At 35.4% G+C, this 23,069-nt stretch overlaps 1 long non-coding RNA gene across 1 annotated transcript; it reads left to right on the top strand.

Moving 5' to 3' along the window:
* The first annotated feature begins 21 nt into the window (after positions 1-21).
* Positions 22-22,857, top strand: LOC143667600 (uncharacterized). The gene is made up of 3 exons (XR_013168118.1): positions 22-95; positions 4,156-4,221; positions 22,088-22,857. It is a non-coding gene; the product is annotated as an uncharacterized LOC143667600 (long non-coding RNA).
* The last annotated feature ends 212 nt before the right edge of the window (positions 22,858-23,069 follow it).

The following is a 23,069-nucleotide window of genomic DNA, read 5'->3' as shown; positions in this document are numbered from 1 at the left end:
GGGATTGTGTTTCCGGCTGCGCGGGGCTGAGTTTCCGACAGAGTCTGTGACCGCCGATCCTTGATGGTGTTGTTGTGTGTTGAGGGAAAAGCTGGGTGAGTTTTGGGGCGTTGTTGCAGTTTTAAGCTCAAGTTTGGTTCTACCACAGTTCACGTAGAAGATGTTTGGGGCTTCAGTGGGGCCCCTTCGGAGCTCCTTTCCTTGAGGAGCAAACAGGAGGAAATGCAGTGAGGGGATGTGAAGAGGCGCCGAACGCGGTCTGAAGGGATCCCAGGTGGATTGGGGGTGGGGGTAGCACGTGAACTGAGACCTGAAGGTGATATCCAAACTCATCAGTCTGGCTGGTACGAAAATTGTCAAGAATTTGAAGGAAAGATGAAGCTGTAGAGGTTCGTCAGGGGCTGAAATTCGTTTTACGGGTTTGAACTGCAACCGGACGGGTCGCTGGGTGTCGTTAAAGATACTGTTTTTAAAGGATGTTCTGGTCACAGCGTGAAAACGATTTGGGAGGGATGCAGGTGTGGTTCAGTGGTAAAATGCTCGCCTGCAACCCGGGAGATTCGGGTTCTATTCCTGGCCCATGCACCCAAAAAAAAAAAAACATTTGGGGGACCCAAGGCATGAAGACCCATTGGGAAGCGCCCTAACCTAAGTGAAAAGTAAGAGCGACCTGATTTAGGGGTTAGACTGTAGGGGAGTGGAGAGAATGGAAGAGTATTAAGGTGGTAGAATTGTCATGACCTGATTATCTCTTACAATTTGTAGGTTTCTGACCTGAGCATCTGGGTAGGCCCAGTCAACAAAATGAACACAGGAGTAGGTTTGGAGGAAAGATACTACGTTTTGGGTTTTGTGGGGTTTTTTAAATATGTTTTTTTATATACCATAACTTTCACCTTTTTAAAGTGTTCATTTAAGTGGTTTTGGTATATTCAGAGTTGTGTAACCACAACTCTTTATTCATCTGTTGATGGCGTTTGGGTCTCGCTGTTTCCGCATTTTGGCCATTAGGAATAATGCTGCACTGGACAATTGGCGTGGAAGTTTCTGTGTTTTTCCTTTGAGCATACACCTTAGAGTAGACTTGCTGACTTGTATTAAAATTTACTTTTGAGTGTTGAGTTTCAAATGCTAATAGAATTGGCAAGAACTTTTTCTGCTTGGAGCTAGGTGGTGTACTCTGTTGTCTGGTAACTTATCAGTTTGTAATGTGGTTTCCATACGGAATAGTTAAGTAGACAGTGCAGAGACATGGACTGGGACGATACAGAGGACAACTGTAAAGGTGTAGATTATTTTTTCCAGTCAAAGAAAATGAGGGATCTGACTCCAAATTAGTACTTAAATCTCTTAGAGGTACAATGAAGAAAGCTTCCTTGCTCACCCAGCACTCCTCACCCCCCAAAATCTGGCCGTGTTGTTTTTTAAGCAAAATGAGTTAAAGATATAGTTTAGAGAGGGGCATATTCCTTAAACCTGAGATTCTCAACTGACTGGCCCATGTTTTTGTGGTTTAATTGGAAACACTTGGACACTACTCTTAGCTCTGCTGGTTAAATCTTGGGGGAAAGTTTACAACCTGTGTCTTTTGAAAGTTTCACAGATGATTCTCATGGCCTCTAGATTAAGAATCTAGATGTTTAACCAACATCTAGATGTTTAACCAACATCTGCTGAGCAAATTCTGTGGGCTAAGTATAGAAGAGATGCGACGAGATGCTTAAAGGGGGTGAGGAGTAATTGCAATGTAGAGCTAGATGTGATTCATGATTCCCCCCTTCAAGGAGCAAAGTTATTCAGTAACTGGGGCAGCTTTCTGTTTGACCCAAGGTGAGCCATATGAACCTCCTGTTGTGATTTATCTCCAGCAGAAGCTCTGGATTTCATGCTTTTCCCCTGGAATTAGGCACAAGTCACCCAGTGTGACTAAGCTGAGGGACATGTTCCAGAAGCAGCATTACTTGAACCATGTTAGTTCAGAGGGAATGCTACTATATATTTTCTGCCAGCATGTGAGGCAGAAACCCGCAGAGCTGCCAAAACACTGAAGCCAAGGAGAGGATGGAACATTTCATATTTTAAAAGATTGGGATTATCCTCGTTATTTATAAACCTTAAATATTTGTCAGAAAGAGAAAAAGGATGCAGAAATGTGTGGAAAAATTTTTGCACACTGTAAAGAGTGTTAATACCAAGGAGAGATTCTTTTTCCGAGCCCTTATGAATAGATCATTTTGGGGTCCAGGGAAAGCAGGCAGAGGTTGAATATATATGCTGTGATTATCACTTCCTTACCCTCCTGGAGTATTGCCTTTTTGGAAGCTCTTTACATATTCCACTGAGTTAATGTTTAAAACTGTTCCGAGAAAGAAATGAAAGGCCCTTTTCCCAGTTCTTTGGGTAGCTTGTAAATCATAAAAACAAAACCTGCCCAGCTCCCTCTCATTTATCTTGGCAGCGATTGGGAATAGAGGACAGATTGAAAAAAGGAAGAATTGTCTTTTCAGGTCTGTGGTCATATAAACTCATTTATTTACTGTACAGTAATCCCATTTCCTGCACTGCCAACGTTCTTGAAAACAGGAGGGGAAATAACTGTTTTTACATGTCACGGTGTACAAAAAGTATTCTAGATTATGCTGCATAACTCAGTATCTTCTACCAGTAACACCCTTTGTATGAAGTTCTACTTAGGAGTTTTGCTAGATGGTTTTAAGGGGATTCCATGCAGATGTACTGGCCTCAGCTGCAAAACAGCTTTTCCCCTAGTATTGATAATGGTACTCATAATTTTGATGTTAAACTGTTCCATCTTGTTAAGATGGCAATATTCCCCAAAATGGACTAGAGATTCAGTGCAGTCACTATTAAAAATCCAACAGCTCTTTGTACTAAAACGGCAAAGCTGATCCTAAAATTCATATGGGATTGCAAGGGATCCCATATCTATAGATTCAACCATAAAAAAGAATGAAGTTCTGATAACATGCGACCACATGGATGAATCTTGAGAAATTTAAGTGAAAGAACCCAGACAGAAAACACCACATATTATGATTCCATTTATATGAAATATCCAGAATAGGCAAATCCATAGAGACAGAAAGCCAGGGCCTAGGGGGAGGGTAGAGTAGGCGTGATTGCCGTAATGGATATGGGTTTCCTTTTGGGGTGATGAAAGTGTTTGGGAATTAGATAGTGGTGATAGTTAGGCAATTGCAACTACTGAATGACACTGAATTGTATGCTTTAAAATAGTCAAGTTTATGTTTTGTGTATTTTACCACAATTTAAAAAAGAATTTTTTCTATTAGACTTTGGAAAGATCTTATTTAGAATGGTTTAAGGCCTTCTGGGTACATTTTCTTACTTTTTGCAACAGCACCTTTTAAAATGTTAAGCAATCCATGTACGATTCTATAAATATACTAAAAACCATAGAATTAAACACTTTTTTAAAAGGGTGACTTTTATGGTATCTTAAGTATATCAAAAAAGCTGTTTGAACAAATTATAAATAATAATAGGTAAGCCAAAAATAAAATTAAAAATCCATGCCTTCGCTCTTACAATATGCTTATTTTTAATGATTATAGTAATGGCCTTTTATTTAAAAAATAAAGTACTTCAAAAGAAAATGAATCGCCTCCTTCCACCTTGTTTTATTCCCCCCTCTCAGAGGTATCCGGTGTTATGTTTGATGTATATCTTTTCACTTCTATCTGTATTTTCTTATAAGAATATAAACTTTTTCTGTTAGGTATGCTTTTACAAAAATGGAGTCATACTATTCACATTCTGTATTTTGTTTTTCTTACATATCATGAACATTTCTCAAAATCATTAGAGAGAAAGCTATGTTATATTCCACATTCATTCAAGTATTCCCTTACTGATAAAAATTTGGTATCCTTTATAGTTTTTGTCACTATAGATAGGGCTGCAATAAACGTCTTGTACATATATTGTGTGTATTTGTATTTATTTCTATGGGAAAGAGTCCCAAACATAGGATTGCGGGGTTAAAGAGTATGTTTGTTTTATCGTTTTACCTTTTGTTTTGGAAAAGGTAATACAAGCACATTGTTAAAAAAAAAAAAGTTTTTCAGGAACATCAGAAAAATAAAAAAAGCTCTTCTCCCTTTTGGCCCCCAGTTCCCTAGACTCTCAGAGATTTCTTGTGTAATCTTCCAGAAATATTCTGTGCACATGCAAGTATGTGTAAGTATATATCTCTGTTTTTTTCTGGTTATATAAACAGTAACACATGTTACAAACTGTTCTGTTCCTAATATTTGTCACCTAATCAAATATTTTGGAGATGTTCCCTGTTACATGTTCTTATTCTTTTTAAGCAATTGCATGCTGTTTCACTGTATGAATGTATTCAAACTGTATTGTATTGGTCCCCTACTGATAAACGATTAGGTTACTTTCTGTTTTGTTTTGTTTTTTGACAATGAATAATGCTGCAATGAAAAAAAATTTTTTTTAAATGTGCAGTGAATATCGTTCTATATACTTTTATGCACAAGTTTATAGCTCTAGAATAAATGAGGATAAGTGACGTTGCTTGGTCAAACAGTTCTTCGGTAGTTATAAATTGAACAAATTGCTGTTCCATCAATCAAAGGTATGTGTTTTACTCATCAACAACAACATAAAATGAAACATTTTGGTCTTTGACAATTAAAGAAGTTGAGGATGCTTTTTACAGCTTTGGATTTGCAATTCTTTTATTTAGGTAAGTGTTTTCTCATGCTTATAAGACCATGTATTTATGTGCTTTGCTCTTAAATTATGTGATTAGTCTTCTTCCTTTTGCTTTTTTATAGAACTGTATATTAAGGGTTTTAATTCTTAAATGTTGCAAATAAATTTTCCTAGTTTGTCATTTGCTTTTTTTTTTACATGGGCAGGCACCGGGAATTGAACCTGGGTCCTTGGGCATGGCAGGCAAGCACTCTTACCTGCTGAGCCACCGTGGCCTGCCCTGCTTTTTATTTTTTAATAGAATTTTTGCCATGTAAATTTAAAAACTTGTATTCAAATGTGTCAGCCTTCTATTTTATGGCTTCTGGGGGTGAATTGGTTAGTGAGATATTCTCTACTCTGAGATTATAAAATGAGATCTCATGTTTTTGTCTAGAATTTTTATTTTTACACTAAAATTTTTTGTACATTTGAAATTTATTTTGATGTAATGAATGCAGTTGGTATTGGCTTTTGTTCGTCTTGGTAGTTAGTTGTCCCCATACCATTTTCTCCCTACAGATTGGAATTTCCACCTGCTTTCATTTTGTGAATTCCCATATACATTTGGGTTTCTTTTTAGACTCTAGTTTTTTTGTTTGTTTTTAACTTTTTTTAATTGTAAAATATAACACATATAAAAAGAAAAGAAAAAAACATTAATTTTCAAAGTACATTTTAATAAGTAGTTACAGAACAGATTTCAGAGTTTGTTATGGGTCACCATTCTACAATTTCAGATTTTTCCTTCAAGCTGCTCCAAACAGTGGATGCTAAAAGAAATAATATGGTGATTCAGCAGTCATACTGATTTATTTATTTATTTATTTATTTATTTATTTATTTTTTTTACCATTATCTTTTTATTCTATGTATGAACCACCTACGTATAGGATACAACTTTTTTTTTTTATTAAAAAAAGAATTAACAAAACAATTAGAAATCATTCCAATCTACATGTACAATCAGTAATTCTTAATAACATCACATAGTTGCATATTCATCATTTCTTAGTACATTTGCATCGATTTAGAAAAAGAAATAAAAAGACAACAGAATAAGAATTAAAACAATAATAGAAAGAAAAAAAAACAAAAAAAAACAAAAACAAAAAACCTATACCTCACATGCAGCTTCATTCAGTATTTTAACATAATTGCATTACAATTGGGTAGTATTGTGCTGTCCATTTCTGAGTTTTTATATCCAGTCCCGTTGTACAGTCTGTATCCCATACTGATTTATTAAATCCTATTTTCTCTGTTACAACTCCTCCTTCTTTGATCCTTCTTCCATTTATAAGAATCTTTGGCCAATGCCCATTCTAACTTTTTCATGCTGATAAGGAATGTCAACAGTAAGGGATATGGGCATGTACTTAGTTGATAATATTGGAGAGGCTGGTCCCTCTGGGTTTCAAGATTTTTCTGGCCCAGGAGCCCTCTGGAGGTTATAGGTTTCAGGAAAGTAAATTTAGTACATGAAACTTATTATTATAGAATCTCAGAGCCCAAGATGCTAAAGAGTTAACAATAATGTTTATGGCTTATTTTACTATTATGCAAGCTTCAGTTAGATAGTTCTAATTGCCATGGTTTGTTAGACCCCAACCAACATCACTCCTGTTAACTCTTAAGAACACTAGGGTTCAAACTGAGACTCAAAGTTACTTGCACCAAGTTTGCTTTTCTAGTAGAATCTATCTATCTGGATTTATCAGGAAGATAGAGGTTCTCAGAGTTCCGGGAAAATACCAGCTTATCCACGTATAGCTCAGTGTCTCAGAATCTAGAAATAACACGACATTGGACTAAAAGTGTGGCTGCTATAGGGGCTTAGTATCTAGGCTTCAATTTTCTTATAAGTATTTTTTTGAAGGAGACCACAGCATATTTTGTTCCTGACTCATTTTTTACAACACGTTGTCCCCAAGGTTCGTTCCGTTTGTTGCATGCCTTATGATGTCCTTTCTTTTGTAGCTGCACAATACTCCCTCACTTATATGTATATATAACACAGTTCATCTTTTGACTTCTCAGACATTTTACCTTTCAGCCCCCTTCATCCATTGGGCTGGATAATGGATTAAGGATAATGTCCAAAATAAGCAAGCCATGTTCTTACAGTGTCTTCATTTGCTTGTACAGTCAGCAGTTTCAATTTTAGATAGTTTTCATTGGTCCAAAGAGGCAAAGAACCAATAAACACAGCCTCACCCAATATCAAAATCAAAACTTCACCTAATTTCTTGCTCTTCCCCATGCCCCACCAAATATTTAACCCTGATATTGCTATGGTACTGTTGCTGTCTTCTTAATTATTGGCCATAGCGTGTAATTTTAGTTTTCCCCATTTGTTAGTTTGCAAGCTGCTGGAATGTGATATACTAAAACTGGAATGGCTTCTTTTTTTATTATTATTAATTTTAAAAAATAAAACATTAAGATATCATTCCATTCTACATATACAGTCAGTAATTCTTAATATCATCAAATAGTTGCATATTCATCATTTCTTAGAACATTTGCATCGATTTAGAAAAAGAAATAAAAAGACAACAGAAAAAGAAATAAAACGATAATAGCAAAAAAGTTATACATACCATACCCCTTACCCCTCACTTTCGTTTACTACTAGGATTTCAAACTAAATTTATTTTAACATTTGTTCCCCCTATTATTTATTTTTATTCCATATGTTCTACTCTTCTGTTGATATAGTAGCTAAAAGGAGCATCAGACACAAGGTTTTCACATTCACAGAGTCACATTGTGAAAGCTATATCATTGTTCAATCATCATCAAGAAACATGGCTACTGGAACACAGCTCTACATTTTCAGGCAGTTCCCTCCAGCCTCTCCACTTCATCTTGAACAACAAGGTGATATCTACTTAATGTGTAAGAATAACCTCCAGGATAACCTCTTGTCTCTGGAATCTCTCGGCCATTGACAGTCTCATTTTACTCTTCCCCCTTTGGTCGAGAAGGTTCTCTCAATCCCTTGATGTTAATTCTCAGCTCATTCTAGAGTTTTTCTCAGTCCCTTGATGCTGAGTCTCAGCTAATGGAGTGGCTTTTAAAAAGAGGAATTTAATAAGTTGCAAGTTTACAGTTCTAAGGAAGTGAAAGGGTCCAAATTAAGGGAACAACAAGAGGCCACCTTCACTCAAGGCGGACAGGTCAGGAATACCTCTGTCAGCTGGGTAGTTTCTTCCTCCTGGGCTCCGTTGCTTTCACCCTCTGTTCCTGTGGAGGTTTCTCACTTTGCTTCTCTGGAGTTGACTTTCATCTCTTGGCTTCCCTTGCTTCTCTCCAGGTTCTGGCTTGCTTAACATCTCATGGTGATGTCTGCTAGGCTCCAAGCACTCCAAACCTCTGTGTCTCTGTGCTCTGAAGTAACTCTTCTCCAAGTATCTACATCTGCTCTCTCTGTTGACTCCCAGGCTTCTGTCGTTTCTGTTTTTTCTGTCATTTCTGACTCTCCAGAATGTTTTTCTCTTTTAGAAGATTCCATTAAACTAATGAAGACCCACCTGGAATGGGTGGAGTCACATCTCCATGTAATCAAAAGGTTATACCCACAATTGGGCATGCCATGTCTCTGGGGAGATAATCTAATAAAAACTTTCCAACCTATACTGTTGAATTATGTTTAAAAGAAACAGCTGCCTCCACAAGATTGGATCAGGACAAAACATGGCTTTTCTAGGGTGCATAATACTTCCAAACTAGCATTCCCCTTATCCTTCTATTATTGGCTCTTTGTATAAGAGCAAACCTTTGAAATTGTTCATATGTGAAATTATTTATAATCGTGAAGTTAATCACTGGGATCCATGGCACTATACCTCCCCATTCAATCATAGTCACCTTCAATATGGCAATGTTACTTAACTCCACTATATGTTCCTGTATGTTTGAATTGAACCTTGTTAGGTAACCTTTTTCCATCTCTAGCTTCTGTGTACCTCTAGGCTCCCCTGTTTTCTATGGGGTAAACCTCTGATATTGCCTTTACCAGAGTCATAATAATGAAATTGTACAGTATCCTTTTGTGTCTGACTTATTTCACTCAGCGTTATGTCCTCTAGATATGTCCAGGTTGTCATATGCTTCGGGACCTCATATGCTGCGTAATATTCCATTGTACATATATACCACATTTTGTTTATCCACTCATCTGTTGATGGGTACTTGGGTTTTCATCTTTTGCCAGTTGTGAATAGTGCCACTGTGAACATTGGTGTGCAAATGTCTGTTCACACCAGTACTTTCAGCTCTTCTGGATATACACCAAGTATCCGTATTGCCAGGTCATAGGACAACTCAATGTTTAAATTTCTGAGGAATCGCCAAACTTTTCCACAGCAGTTGTACTATTTTATAGAAATTATTTTACAGACTATATTCCAATTTCTCCACGATTTGTAGTTTTCTGTTTGTTTAATAGCAGCTATTCTTCTGGGTGTGAGGTAATTTCATTGTTTTGATTTGCCTTTCCCTTATAGCTAATGAAGATGAGCATCTTTTCATGTGCTTTTTAACCATTGTATATGTCTTCGGAAAAGTGTTCATAGCCTCTGCCCATTTTATAATTGGGTTGTTTGTTGTTTTATTGTTCAGCTGAATAATTTCTTTATATACACAGGATATCAAGCCTTTATCTGATTTATGGTTTCTAAATACTTTCTCCCATTGAGTTCATCGCCTCTTTACCTTTTTGATAAAGTCCTTTGAAACACAGAAGCTTTTGATTTTGAAGAGTTCCCATTTGTCTGTTTTTTCTTTTTCTGCTTGTGTTGTGGGTGTAAAGTTTAAGAAGCTACCTACTATTACTGAGTATGCTGGTTTGTGGTGGGTCCCAGAAAAACCATGTCCTTCAATCCTCATTTAATATTGCTGGCTGGGAACTTTTTGATTGTTCCCATGGAGATGTGACCCAGCCAGTTGTGGATGGTAACTTGTGATTAGATGACTTTCATGGAGTTGTGACTCCATCCATTCCAGGTGCGTCTTGATTAGTTTGCTGGAATCCTTTAAAAGGGAACCATTTTTGAAAGCACCATGAAGCAGAGAGCTCATGCCACCAGAGACCTTTGGAGGTGAAGAGGAAATACATCCCTGGAGGAGCTTCATGAAACACGAAGCCTGGAGTGGAAGCTAGCAGACATCGCCATGTTTGCCTTTCCAGTTGAGAGAAAAATTCTGAACTACACTGGCCTTCTAGAATCAAAGTATCTTTCCCTGGATGCCTTAGTTTGGATATTTCTATATACTTGCTTTAATTTGGACATTTTTCACAGCCTTAGAACTATAAATAAGCAAGTTATCAAATTCCCCTTTTTAAAAGCCACTCCATTTCTAGTATAATGCATTCTGACAGCTAGCCAACTAGAACACTAGGTCTTGAGTAGGTCCTGTATTTTCTTCTGGGAGTTTTATGATACTGGCTCTTATATTTAGGTCTTTGATCCATTTTTTAATAGAATATAATGTGGGGGTGCTCTTTCATTCCTTTGGCTATTGATATCCAGGTTCCATGACCATTTATTTATTTATTTAAAAAATTTATTAATAAAACCAATCAACATATAAAATGAACATTCTTTTTTTATCATACAGTTGTACATTCATCATCATGATAATTTCTTAGAACATTTGTATCAATTCAGAAAACAAAAAAATTCATACATACCATACCCCTTACCCCTTCCTTTCATTGATCACTAGCATTTCAACCTACTAAATTTATTTTAACATTTGTTACCCCTATTATTTATTTACTTTTAATCCATATGTTTTACTCATCTGTCCATAAGGTAGATAAAAGAAGCATCAGACACAATGTTTTCACAGTCACACAGTCACATTTTGAAAGCTATATCATTATGATATCATCTTCAAGAAACATGGCTATTGGAACACAGCTCTACAGTTTCAGGCACTTCCTTTCAACCTCTCCATTACACCTTAACTAAAAAGGTGATATCTATATAATGCGTCAGAATGACCTCCAGGATAACCTCTTGACTCTTTGGGATCTTTCAGCCATTGACATTTTATTTTGTCTCATTTCTCTCATCCCCCTTTTGGTCGAGAAGGTTTTTCTCAATCCCTTGATGCCGAGTCCCAGCTCATTTTAGGATTTCTGTCCCACATTGCCAGGAAGGACCATACCCCTGGGAGTCATGTCCCACGTAGAGAGGGGGAGGGTAGTGAGTTTGCTTGTCATGTTGGCTGAGAGAGAAAGCCATGCCCATTTATTGAAAAGACTATTCTGTCCCAATTCAGTGGATTTGGGGGCCTTATTGGAGATCGAGTGTTCATAGATTTGGTGGTCTATCTCCTTATTCTTGATTTGATTCCATTAGGTCAATACATCTGTCTTTGTGCCACTACCATGCTGTTTGATCCCTTTGGCTTTACAGTAAGTTTTAAGTCAGGAAGTGTTAGTCCTCTCACTTCGCTCTTCTTTTTTTTTAGAGTATCTTGAGCTATTTGAGGTCTCTTTCTCTTTCAAATAAATTTTATAATTAGCTTTTCCAAGTCTTCAAAGTAGTTTGTTGAAATTTTTATTGGAGTTGCATTAAATCTGTAGATCAATTTGGGTAGAATTGATATCTTAATGACATTCAACCTTGCTTTCCATGAGCACAAAATGTCTTTCCATCTATTTAGGTCTTTAGCAATACCTTTTGATTTTCTGTATACAGTTCCTTGACATACCTGATTAAACTTATTCCTAGTTATTTGATTCTTTTGGTTGCTGTTTTTTTCTTTTTTTATTAATTTTTAATTTTTTTTAAGAAAATATAACAACAAACACAAACGTTCTTAACTTATGATCATTCCATTGTACATATATATAATCAGTAATTCACAATGTCATCACATAGTTGCATATTCATCATCATGATCATTTCTTAGAACATTTGCATCAATTCAGAAAAAGAAATAAAAAGACAACAGAAGACATTCATACATACCATGCCCCTTACCCCTCCCTTTCATTCATCACTAGCATTTCAATCTAAATTTATTTTAACATTTGTTCCCCCTATTATTTATTTTTATTCCATATGTTTTACTCATCTGTTGATAAGGTAGATAAAAGGAGCATCAGACACTATGTTTTCACAATCGCACAGTCACATTGTGAAAACAATATCATTATACAACCATCTTCAAGAAACATGGCTACTGGAACACAGCTCTACATTTTCAGGCAGTTCCCTCCAGCTTCTCCATTACATCTTAACTAACAAGATGATATCTATTTAAAGCGTAAGAATATTGGTTGCTATTTTGAATGGAATTTTTTCCTTAATTGTCTCCTCATTTAGGTCATTACCTGTGTATAGAAATATTACTGATTTTTGTATATTAATATTGTATCCTGCCAGCTTGCTTAATTTGTTTATTCAGCGAACTTTGTCATAGATTTCTCAGGGTTTTCCAAGTATGAGATCAAGTCATCTGCAAATAATGAAAGTTTTATTTCTTCCTTTCCTATTTGGATGTGTTTTATTTCTTTCTCCTGCCTAATTGCTCCAACTAGGTCTTCTAGTACAGTGTTAAATAATGGTGGTGATGATGGGAATCCTTGTCATGTTCCCTGTCTTAGGAGGGGTGCTTTCAGTCTATCACTGTTGAATATGATCCTAGTTATGGGTTTTTCATATATGCCTTTTATGATATTGGTGAAGTTTCTTTCAGTTCTACCTTTTGAAATGTTTATCAGAAAAGGATGCTGAATTTTATCAAATGCTTTTTTTGGCATCAGTCGATAAGTTCCCTGTCTTAGGAGGGGTGCTTTCAGTCTATTACTGTTAAGTATGATTCTAGTTATGGGTTTTTCATATGTGACTTTTATGATATTGATGAAGTTTCTTTACGTTCTACCTTTTGAAATGTTTATCAGAAAAGGATGCTGAGTTTTGTCAAATGCTTTTTTGGCATCAATTGATATGATCATGTGATTTTTCCTTTCAGTTTAATAATGTGCTATATTATGTCGATTGATTTTCTTCTGTTGACCCACCTTTATATTCCCGTTGAGCCCCAATTGTTCGTGATGAATAATTCTTCTAACTTGTTGGATTCGAGTTGCTAGTGTTTTGTTAAGAATATTTGGATCTATGCTCATTAGGGAGATTCATCTGTTATTTTCCTTTCTTGTAGTATCTTTGTCCAGTTTGGTATTGGAGTGATGCTAGCTTCATAAAATTAGTTAGGTAGCATTCCTTTTTCCTCAGGTGTTTTTTTTTTTTTTTAATGGAAAAAAAAGAAATTAACCCAACATTTAGAAATCATACCATTCTACATATGCAATCAGTAATTCTTAACATCATCACATAGATGCATGATCATCGTTTCTTAGTACATTTGCATCGGTTTAGAAGAACTAGCAACACAACAGAAAAAGATATAGAATGTTAAGATAGAGAAAAGAAATAAAAGTAATAATAATAGTAAAACAAACAAACAAACAAACAAAAAACCTATAGCTCAGATGCAGCTTCATTCAGTGTTTTAACATGATTACTTTACACTTAGGTATTATTGTGCTGTCCATTTTTGAGTTTTTGTATCTAGTCCTGTTGCACAGTCTGTATCCCTTCAGCTCCAATTACCCATTATCTGACCCTGTTTCTAACTCCTGCTGGACTCTGTTACCAATGACATATTCCAAGTTTATTCTCGAATGTCCGTTCACATCAGTGGAACCATACAGTATTTGTCCTTTAGTTTTTGGCTGGACTCACTCAGCATAATGTTCTCTAGGTCCATCCATGTTATTACATGCTTCATAAGTTTATCTTGTCTTAAAGCTGCATAATATTCCATCGTATGTATATACCACAGTTTGTTTAGCCACTCTTCTGTTGATGGACATTTTGGCTGTTTCCATCTCTTTGCAAATAACGCTGCTATAAACATTGGTGTGCAAATGTCCATTTGTGTCTTTGCCCTTAAGTCCTTTGAATAGATACCTAGCAATGGTATTGCTGGGTGGTATGGCAATTCTATATTCAGCTTTTTGAGGAGCCGCCAAACTGCCTTCCACAGTGGCTGCACCATTTGACATTCCCACCAACAGTGGATAAGTGTGCCTCTTTCACCGCATCCTCTCCAGCACTTGTCATTTTCTGTTTTGTTGATAATTGCCATTCTGGTGGGTGTGAGATGATATCTCATTGTGGTTTTGATTTGCATTTCTCTAATGGCCAGGGACATTGAGCATCTATTCATGTACCTTTTGGCCATTTGTATTTCCTCTTCTGAGAGGTGTCTGTTCAAGTCTTTTTCCCATTTTGTAATTGGGTTGGCTGTCTTTTTGTTGTTGAGTTGAACAATCTCTTTATAAATTCTGGATCCTAGACCTTTATCTGATATGTCATTTCCAAATATTATCTCTCATTGTGTAGGCTGTCTTTCTACTTTCTTGATGAAGTTCTTTGATGCACAAAAGTGTTTAATTTTGAGGAGCTCCCATTTATTTATTTCCTTCTTCAGTGCTCTTGCTTTAGGTTTAAGGTCCATAAAACCGCCTCCAATTGTGAGTTTCGTAAGATATCTCTTACGAAATAAGATATTGTTTTATGGTCTTAGACCTAACGTTTAGATCTTTGATCCATTCTGAATTAACTTTTGTATAGGGTGTGAGATATGGGTCTTCTTTCATTCTTTTGCATATGGATATCCAGTTCTCTAGGCACCATTTATTGAAGAGACTGTTCTGTCCCAGGTGAGTTGGCTTGACTGTCTTATCAAAGATCAAATGTCCATAGATGAGAGGGTCTATATCTGAGCACTCTACATTCTTGTTTTTACAATTGATTTTATTAAGAAAGGATGCTGGATTTTGTCACATGATTTTTTTGCATCAGCAAAGATGATCGTGTGGTTTTATCCCCTTTGCTTTGTTAATCACATTGATAGATTTTCTTGTGTTGAACCATCCTTGCATACCTGGAATAAAACCCACTTGATCATGGTACATGGTCTTTTTTTTTTCACAGATTATTATTTATTATCGCAAGAAGTAACACTGAAAACAATTATTGAACATAACTCAACAACACTCATTTATTCATTCAACAAATATTTATTGAGCACCTGCTAGAGATACAATAATGAGCCATAAAGCCCCTGTTCTCAAGGAGTCCAATGAGGGTGATAGACAAATAGGTAATTTCAATAGCCAAGAGATTACTACATATTATCAACTTTCTATCATGAGAGCTTTAAGGACTATTGTTTCTCCATTATTTAAAAGGTATATCTTTACCTTGCGGGAGACCTGGGTCTGATCTCTTGCCCATGCTCTGCCCCCCCCAAAAAGAAAAAACAGTATATATTTAAAATAAAGATTGCTTGCTCACAGGTAAAACTGACTGAAAGGCAATAGACATATATACTAACATTCTAAATGGCCAACTTAACTCACATGGCTAAATACATAATTAATATACAGCATGAAAATGCACTATATAAACTCTAAATAATGTTAATCTGATAGGAAAGATTTATTGAATAACTACTATGTGTAAAGCACTGTGCCAGGCACTGTGAAAGAAATAAATGATATAGTCCTGGATTTCAAAGAACTAGTAATCTTTTTTGAGAGATAACTTACCCTACTTGCATAATAATGAAGAATATTATTAATAAATGAAGATAAAAAGAAGACAACTCTGAGGCAAATTACAGAAAATTAATGATCAGAGTTGAGATGTTATTCTAGAGGTTTCTCTACCCCTTCCTCTCCTTTCCATTTGCTGTAGCACTGCCAAGTGACCTTCCCAAAACATAAAACTTATCATGTCTCTTCCTTTCTTAAAACTTTTCAGTAGCTCCCTATTAGACAATGGATTCAAGCACCACAGAATGGCCTACAGGGGTCTCTCTTACTTTGCCTCTCCCTAAGAATCGAACTTAACTTCCTGCTACTTCCCTTCTGCTCATTTTATCCTTCAGAAATAATACTGAACTGTTTACTGTTCCCTGAAAATGGCCCTGCTGTTCCACTTCTCTCTTGCACATACTGTTCCTGATTCCTTAAATTGCCCTCCTCTATCGGTCTGGTGACTATTGGCATCTATCGGGATTGGGAACTCTTCTCTGAGCTCTGCTTTCACTACAAATATTCTCCCCTCTCTATCTCTGTATGGACCTTTCTGGTACATGGTCTTTTAATGTGCTGTCTCTGCTCATGTTTTCTCAGTCCCTTCCTTACAAACTGACCTGAGCCTTGAAATGTCCTCCCTGTCTCTCAGGTCCTGAAACTGTTGATTTGGACCGTTTCAGCCTGGCTTCTTGCTCCTTTCGGGAAAGAGTGCAGTTCCCTCCCTAATCCTCCATTTGGAAGCTCTTTCTTGCTGCCCTCTGTATTTCACAGTCCCCGGTTGCTTGAGTGCTTGAGTCCTCCTCGTGGGTCCCTGTGGACTTTGGTCTCTGTGTCTGGTTATAGGTGGGGCTCTGACTCAGCTGTGTCCCTGGTGGGGGTGGGAGGGATCCTGGCTGATGCTCTATACACTTCCCAAGCTGCATGGGAAGTGTATAGAGGGGGAGGGAAGAGGACTGGCTGCTTCAGGACAGAAGTTTCCTACCTAGTTTTCTTTCTTTGATCCTGCATTTGTGGGATCCTTCTCCAGTCTTTATCTTCCTCCAGAGTTCTGAGCAAGTGGGAATTGTCCTCTTTTTTTTTTTTTTTTTTTTTGCTGAATATCTGGAGAGAGGTTTGTGGTAGATGTCTTACATCACCATGTTGATGATGTCACCTGCCCCATTTTAAAGTTTGACATTAAGTATATTAACAATATTATATAACTTTTGCAACTATCTATTCCCAGACTATTTTCATCATCCAAATCCAAACTCATACTGATGTAAAAGAAATTATCCACATTCACCCCTCCTGCCACTCCAGGTAACCAGTATTTTGCTTTCTGTCTCTGTGAATTTGCTTATTCTAAGTATTTCATATAAGAGAAATTGCATGATATTTGTCCCTTTGTGTCTGATTTGCTTCACGCAACAGGAGTGTCTTCAAAGTTCGTATGTTTTGTAGCATGTGCTCATACTCTACTTTTTTATGGCTGAATAATATTTTATGGTATGGATATGCCACAGTTTACTTATTCATTCATCTGCTGGTGAATAGTTGGGTTGCTTCCACCTTTTGGCTCTTGTCAGTAATGCTACAAAAAACACTGATATACAAATATCTGTCTGAGTCCCTGCTTTCAGTTCTTTTTAATATGTACCCTGGAGTGAAATTACTGGGTCATATAGTAATTCTGTGTTAACTTTCTAAGGAACCACCACACTGTTCTCTACAGTAGCTGCACTGTCTTACCTTCCCACCAAGAATATATGATGGTTCTTTTTTCTCCACATCCTTGTTAATACTTATTTGCAATTTTTAAAATAATAGCCACCCTTGTATGTGTGAAGTGGTATCTCATGGAAGTTTTCATTTGTATTGCTGTAATGGCTCATGATGCTCAGCATCTTTTGCTGTATGTATTGAATGTCATCTTTGGAGAAATGTCTGTTCAAATCCTTGGTCCTTTTTAAAATTGGATTGTTTACTTTTTATTAAGTTATAGGAGCTTTTATATATACTGGATATTAAACCCTTACTGGATATGTGATTTGTAAATATTTTCTCCCATTCTATATATTGTCTTCTCATTTTCCTGATAAAGTCCTTTGTACACAAGTTTTTAGTTTTGATGAAGTCCTTTTACAAGTATTTTTTCTTTTGTTGCTTGTGCTGTTAGTGTAAAATCTAAAATTCTCTTGCCTAATAGAAGGTTCTGAAGATGAAGATATTTTTCTAAGTTTCCTTGTAAGAGTGCTATAATATTTATTAGCTCTTTATATTTATGTCATTATCTTTTAAAATTAATTTTTACATATTTTGAGAGGTAGGGATCCCCATTCATTCTTTTACATGTAGATTTCCGATTGTTCCAGCACCATTTGTTGAAGAGACTATTTTTTCCTCATTGAATGGATGTATCACTGTTGTGAAAAATCAACTGACCAAACATGTAGATTTCGACTACACATCTAGATTTCCTGAGTCTCATTTCTGTTCCAATGGTCTATTGTCTATGCTCATGCCATTATCACACTGTTTTAATTACTGTAGCTTTAGTACTAAATTTCAAAATCAGAAAATTTGATCCCTCCAGCTTTGTTCTTCTTTTTCAAGGTTGTTTTAGCTATTTGGGGCCCATTGCAATTCCATGTGAATTTGAAGATGAGCTCTTCCCATTCTATTTTTTTAAAAAAGGCTTCTGTAATTTTTATAGGGATTGCATTGAATTTGTAGATAACTTTAGTCAGAATTGAGATTTAACAATCTTAAGTCTTTCAATCTATGAACATGGGGTGTGTTTCTATTTATTTAGGTCATCTTTAATTTATTTCAGCAATGTTTTATAATTTTCATTGTGCAAGTCTTTCTCCACTTCAGTTAAATTTATTCCTAGGTATTTTATTCTTTTAGATACCATTTCCAATAACATCTAAATTTTCTTGATTTCCTTTTCAAATTGCTCATTTTTGGTATATAGAGACCTAATGACTTCTGCCTATTGTCTTGTATCCTGCAACTTTACTGTACTGCTTATTAGTTCTAATAGCTTTCTTCTGGACACTTTAGAATTTTTTATATTTAGGATCAAATTGTCTTTAAATAGGAATCATATAACTTCTTTTCCAATTTGGATGCTATTATTTCTTTTTCTTGCTTGATTGGTCTGGCTTGAGCTTCCAGTACGATGTTGAATAACAGTGGTTACAGAGGCCTTGTCTTGTTCCTGATCTTAGGGGGAAAGTGTTCAGTCTTTCATCGAGTATGATATTTGCTGTGGGTTTCCATGAATTCCCTTTATCATGTTGAAAAAGTACCTTTCTATTCCTAGTTTTCTGAGTGTTTTTATCATGAAAGGATGTTGGATTTTTTCATGTATATTTTCGTTGTCAGTTGAGATGATTATGTGGGTTTTTCCCCTTGATTTTATTTATGAGATGTATTACATTGATTTTTTTATGTTGAACCAGCCTTGCATTCCTGGAATAAATCCTGCTTGGTCCTTTTAATATACTGTTGGATTCAGTTTGCCAGTATTTTGTTGAGGATTTTTAAAATCTGTATTAATAAGGGCTGTTGGTCTGCAATTTTCTTTTCTTGTGCTGTCGTTATATGGTTTTCGTATCAGGGTAATGATGCTTCAAAGAATGAGCTAGCAAGTAATCACTATTCAGTTTTTGGAAGAGTTTGAGAAGGATTAGTTTTAATCCTTCAATATTTGGTAGAATTTAGCGGAAAACCTTCTAGTCCTGGACATTTCTTTGTTGCAAGGTTTTTGACTACCAATTCGATCACTTTCCTTATTATAGTCTTTTGAGTTTTCTTTTTCTTCATGGATGAGATTTAGTAGTTTGCATGTTTCTAAAAATTTCTCCATTTCATCTAGGTTTTCTAATTGTTGGCATATAATTGTTCATAATATCCTCTTATAATCTTTTTCATTTCTGTAAGATTGGTAGAATTGTCTCCCCTTTCATCCCAATTTTAATTATTTGTATTCTTTCTTTTTCTTTGTTAGTCTGGCTAAAGGTTCATTGATTTTATGGATCTTTTCAAAATACCAACTTTTCTGTTGATTTTCTCTATAGTTTTATGTTCTGTATTTCATTTAACTCTGCTCTAAACTTTATTTTCTTCCTTCTACTAATTTTGGGTTTAGTTGCTCCTACTGTTCTAGTTTCTTTAGGGAAGAAGTTAGGTTATTATTTTGTGATTTCTTATTTTCTAACTTAGGCATTTAGAGCTATAAATTTCCCTTTCAGTACTGCCTTTTCTGCATCCCATAAGTTTTTGTTTATTGTATTTTTTGTTTTCATTCATCTCAAAATATTTCCTAATTTTCCCTGTGATGACTTTTTGACCTTTTGGTTGTTTAATAGTATGTTCTTTAAAATTTGAAATTTCCAAGTTTTCCTTCTGTTTTGATTTCTAGCTTTATTCCAGTATGGTCTGAGAAAATACTTTGTATTATTTCAATATTTTTAAATTTATAGGGCCTGATATGCAGTCTAACGTGGTCTATTCTGGAAAGTGTTCCATGGTTACTTGAGAAGATATGTATTTTGCTATTGTTGAGTGGTATGTTCTGTATATGTCCATTTGGTATAATCGATTTATAGTGTTGTTCAAGTTCTCTGTTTCCGTATTGATCTTCTACTTAAATGTTCTATCAATTGTTAAAAGTGGTGTATGGAAGTTTCCAATAATTATTGTTGAACTATCTATTTCTGCCTTTAATTCTATGAATTTTTGCTTCATATATTTTGGGGCTTATGAGGTACATATATGTTTATAATAATATCTTCTTGCCGTATTGAACCTTTTATCGATATATAATATACTTCTTTGTCTCTTGTGATTTTTTTTTACTTAAAGTCTATTTTGAATTAATATACTAAAAATAAGCCCCAGCAAGAGCAGCATTCATTGGCATACCTACTCATAGTGGGCTTCCCAACTGCCTTTAGGCAAATGCAAACTTGCTGGTCTGTGGTATGACACAAGAAGAAAATAAAGGGTAAAAATGAGTAAGAAAATTCCATTGATAAGACTAGAGAAGGGAGTCCTTGAAGATTTTTTTAAATTTTTGGTGCAAGGGGGAATGATGGGGTTGAATTTCTGTTTCTGCCTTTTTAAAGCAAATTCTGTATGTTACCAAAGCACTTGCTGTATATTTTCTTCTCCGTTTATGTGTTTATAGTATTTTAAAAGACTGATAAATGAATTGGGTATTTGTATGTTGGGTTTTTTTTAAGTTCTGTGGCTGCTCTCTTTGTGGAAGAGAAACATAAATGAAGTTAATGCACTTCCTTTTTCTAGCTCAAAAGTCACTGTGATGTATATTTTTTTAATGAAATGTAGAAATAAAGCTGTTGTCCTCTCAATTGTAAAATGAGTTTCCAAATGCTGCTTCTCATCATTAGTCTAGTAACTGTTGAACTGTTTTCTGCAAATTGCATTTTACAAAATTTAAACTTGGAAAACTGTGTTTTAACTTTTATAGTTAAACATTGTATTAAATAAGACTATGCTATAAAAAAGTCTGTTTTGTCTGACAATTATATAGCCATCCCAGCTCTCTCCTTTTTTTAAATGCAATTTTACTGAGATGTAGTCACATACTATACAAATTATCTGAAATGCAATCTCTGGCTCACAGTATCATCAAATAGTTGCCATACAGCCCATGATAAATTTCAGAACATTTTTTTACTTCAGAAAATAAATAAAAATAAGAAAGAAACCCAAATCTTCCCAGAACCCTTATTCCCCCCTATTATTGATCCATAGTATTGGTGTGGTGTATTTGTTACTGTTGATGAAAGAATGTTAAAATATTACTGTAAGCTATAGTCCATAGTTTACAATAAGTACTATTTTTCTCATATACCTCTCCATTATTAACTCCTTGTAATAGTGTCACATATTTTGTTCTTGTTCATGAAATAACTTTTTATATTTAAACAGTTAATCACAGACATTATCCACCACCAGATTCACTGTTGATACGTTTTAACCTCCGACTTTTCTTTCTCGTAACATACATGACTCTAAACTTCCCCTTTCTACCACATTCACACACCATTCATTCCTGTTAATTATTCTCACAATAATGTGGTGCCATCACCTCTATCCATTTGCCTCATTCTATATCTTGGTAACCATATTCTATATTTTATGTCTATGTGTTTATATATTATAATTTGTTCATATTAGTGAGATCATGCAATATTTGTCCTTTTGTGTCTGACTTATTTCACTTAACATACTCAGCTCTCTTTTCATTTCTCTTTGCATGGAATAGCTTTTTCTACCTTTAACTCTCAGCCTCTTTGTGCCTAAATTGAGTCCCTTATAAACATCATATGAATGGATTATGCTTTTTCATACAATCTTCCAGTCTCTGCTTTTTAATAGAGGAATTTAACCTATTGACATTTAAGGGAATAACTAAGGAGAAATAATTTACTTCTGCCATTTAGCTATTTGTTTCTGGTATGTCTTTTATGTTTTTATTTCTCAGTTACTCTATTACTATATTTTTGGTTGGTGTTTAGTTACGTTTTTGTAGTTTCCAATTCTGATTTCTCTTCTTTTCTCTATTTATTTAGTTATTTTCTTGGTGGCTATCTGTGCCACTTTGAATCTGTTGTGTAACCCCCAAAAGCCAATTTCTTTAATACTCATTCAATATTGCTAGGTGGGATCTTTTTCTTTCCATAGAGGTGTGACCCACCCATTCAAGGTGGGTTTGCTTACTGGAGTCCTTTAAGAGGGAACCATTTTAGAAAAAGCTTCAAAACCAACAGAGCTGAGAGAGCCACACAGCCAGAGATCTTTGGAGATACAGATGGAGAACACCCCTGGGGGAAGCCTTATGAAATGAGAAGCCAGGAGAGAAAGCTAGCAGGCGTCACCATGTGCTTTCCCAGCTGACAGCTGTTCTGGATGATTGGCTTTTCTTGAATCAAGGTGACTTTCCCTGGATGCCTTAGCTGGGACATTTTCACAGCCTTAGACCTATAAACTTGCAACTTAATAAATTCACTTTTTAAAAAGCCATTTTGTTTCCGGTATATCACATTCCAGCAGCTTTAGCAAACTATAACACTGTCTGTGTAAGTACAATAAGCGTCTTAAATTAATAACAACCTAGCTAGACTGGCATCAACCTAGTTTCAGTACTATACAAGCTCTCAACTCCTTTATATACCTGTTCCTCCCCATTAGTAGTATTATTGTCCCACATTACTTCTTCATTACATTGTCTGCCCATTGCACAGATTCATAGCATTACTGCACACATTTGCTGTTAAGAACAGATATATAGGATTTTGTATTTACCTATGTAGATATGTTTAACCATGTTATTTCTTCTTATTGAATTACTGTCTAGCATCCTTTCATCTCGACCTGAAGGACTCTATTCAGCACTTTTTTTTTGTAGAGCAAGTCTTCTGGTTATAAACTCTTTTAGCTTTTGTTTATCTGTAAAAGTCTTAATTTCCCTGTTTTTTAAAAACATATGATTGTATTGAGATATATTCACACACCATAAAATCCATCCAAAATAAACCATCAGTGGCTCACAGTATCATCACATTGTTGTGCATTAATCACAATGATCAATTTTAGAACAATTTCATTTTTTTAAATTTATTTATTAAAAAATAAACAAAATAAAACAATATACATAATCAGTAAT

Source organism: Tamandua tetradactyla, chromosome 23, assembly GCF_023851605.1.
Source record: "Tamandua tetradactyla isolate mTamTet1 chromosome 23, mTamTet1.pri, whole genome shotgun sequence".
NCBI lineage: Eukaryota > Metazoa > Chordata > Mammalia > Pilosa > Myrmecophagidae > Tamandua > Tamandua tetradactyla.
The sequence above is the reverse complement of the archived record's forward strand: the minus strand, read 5'-3'. Positions and strand labels throughout refer to the sequence as shown.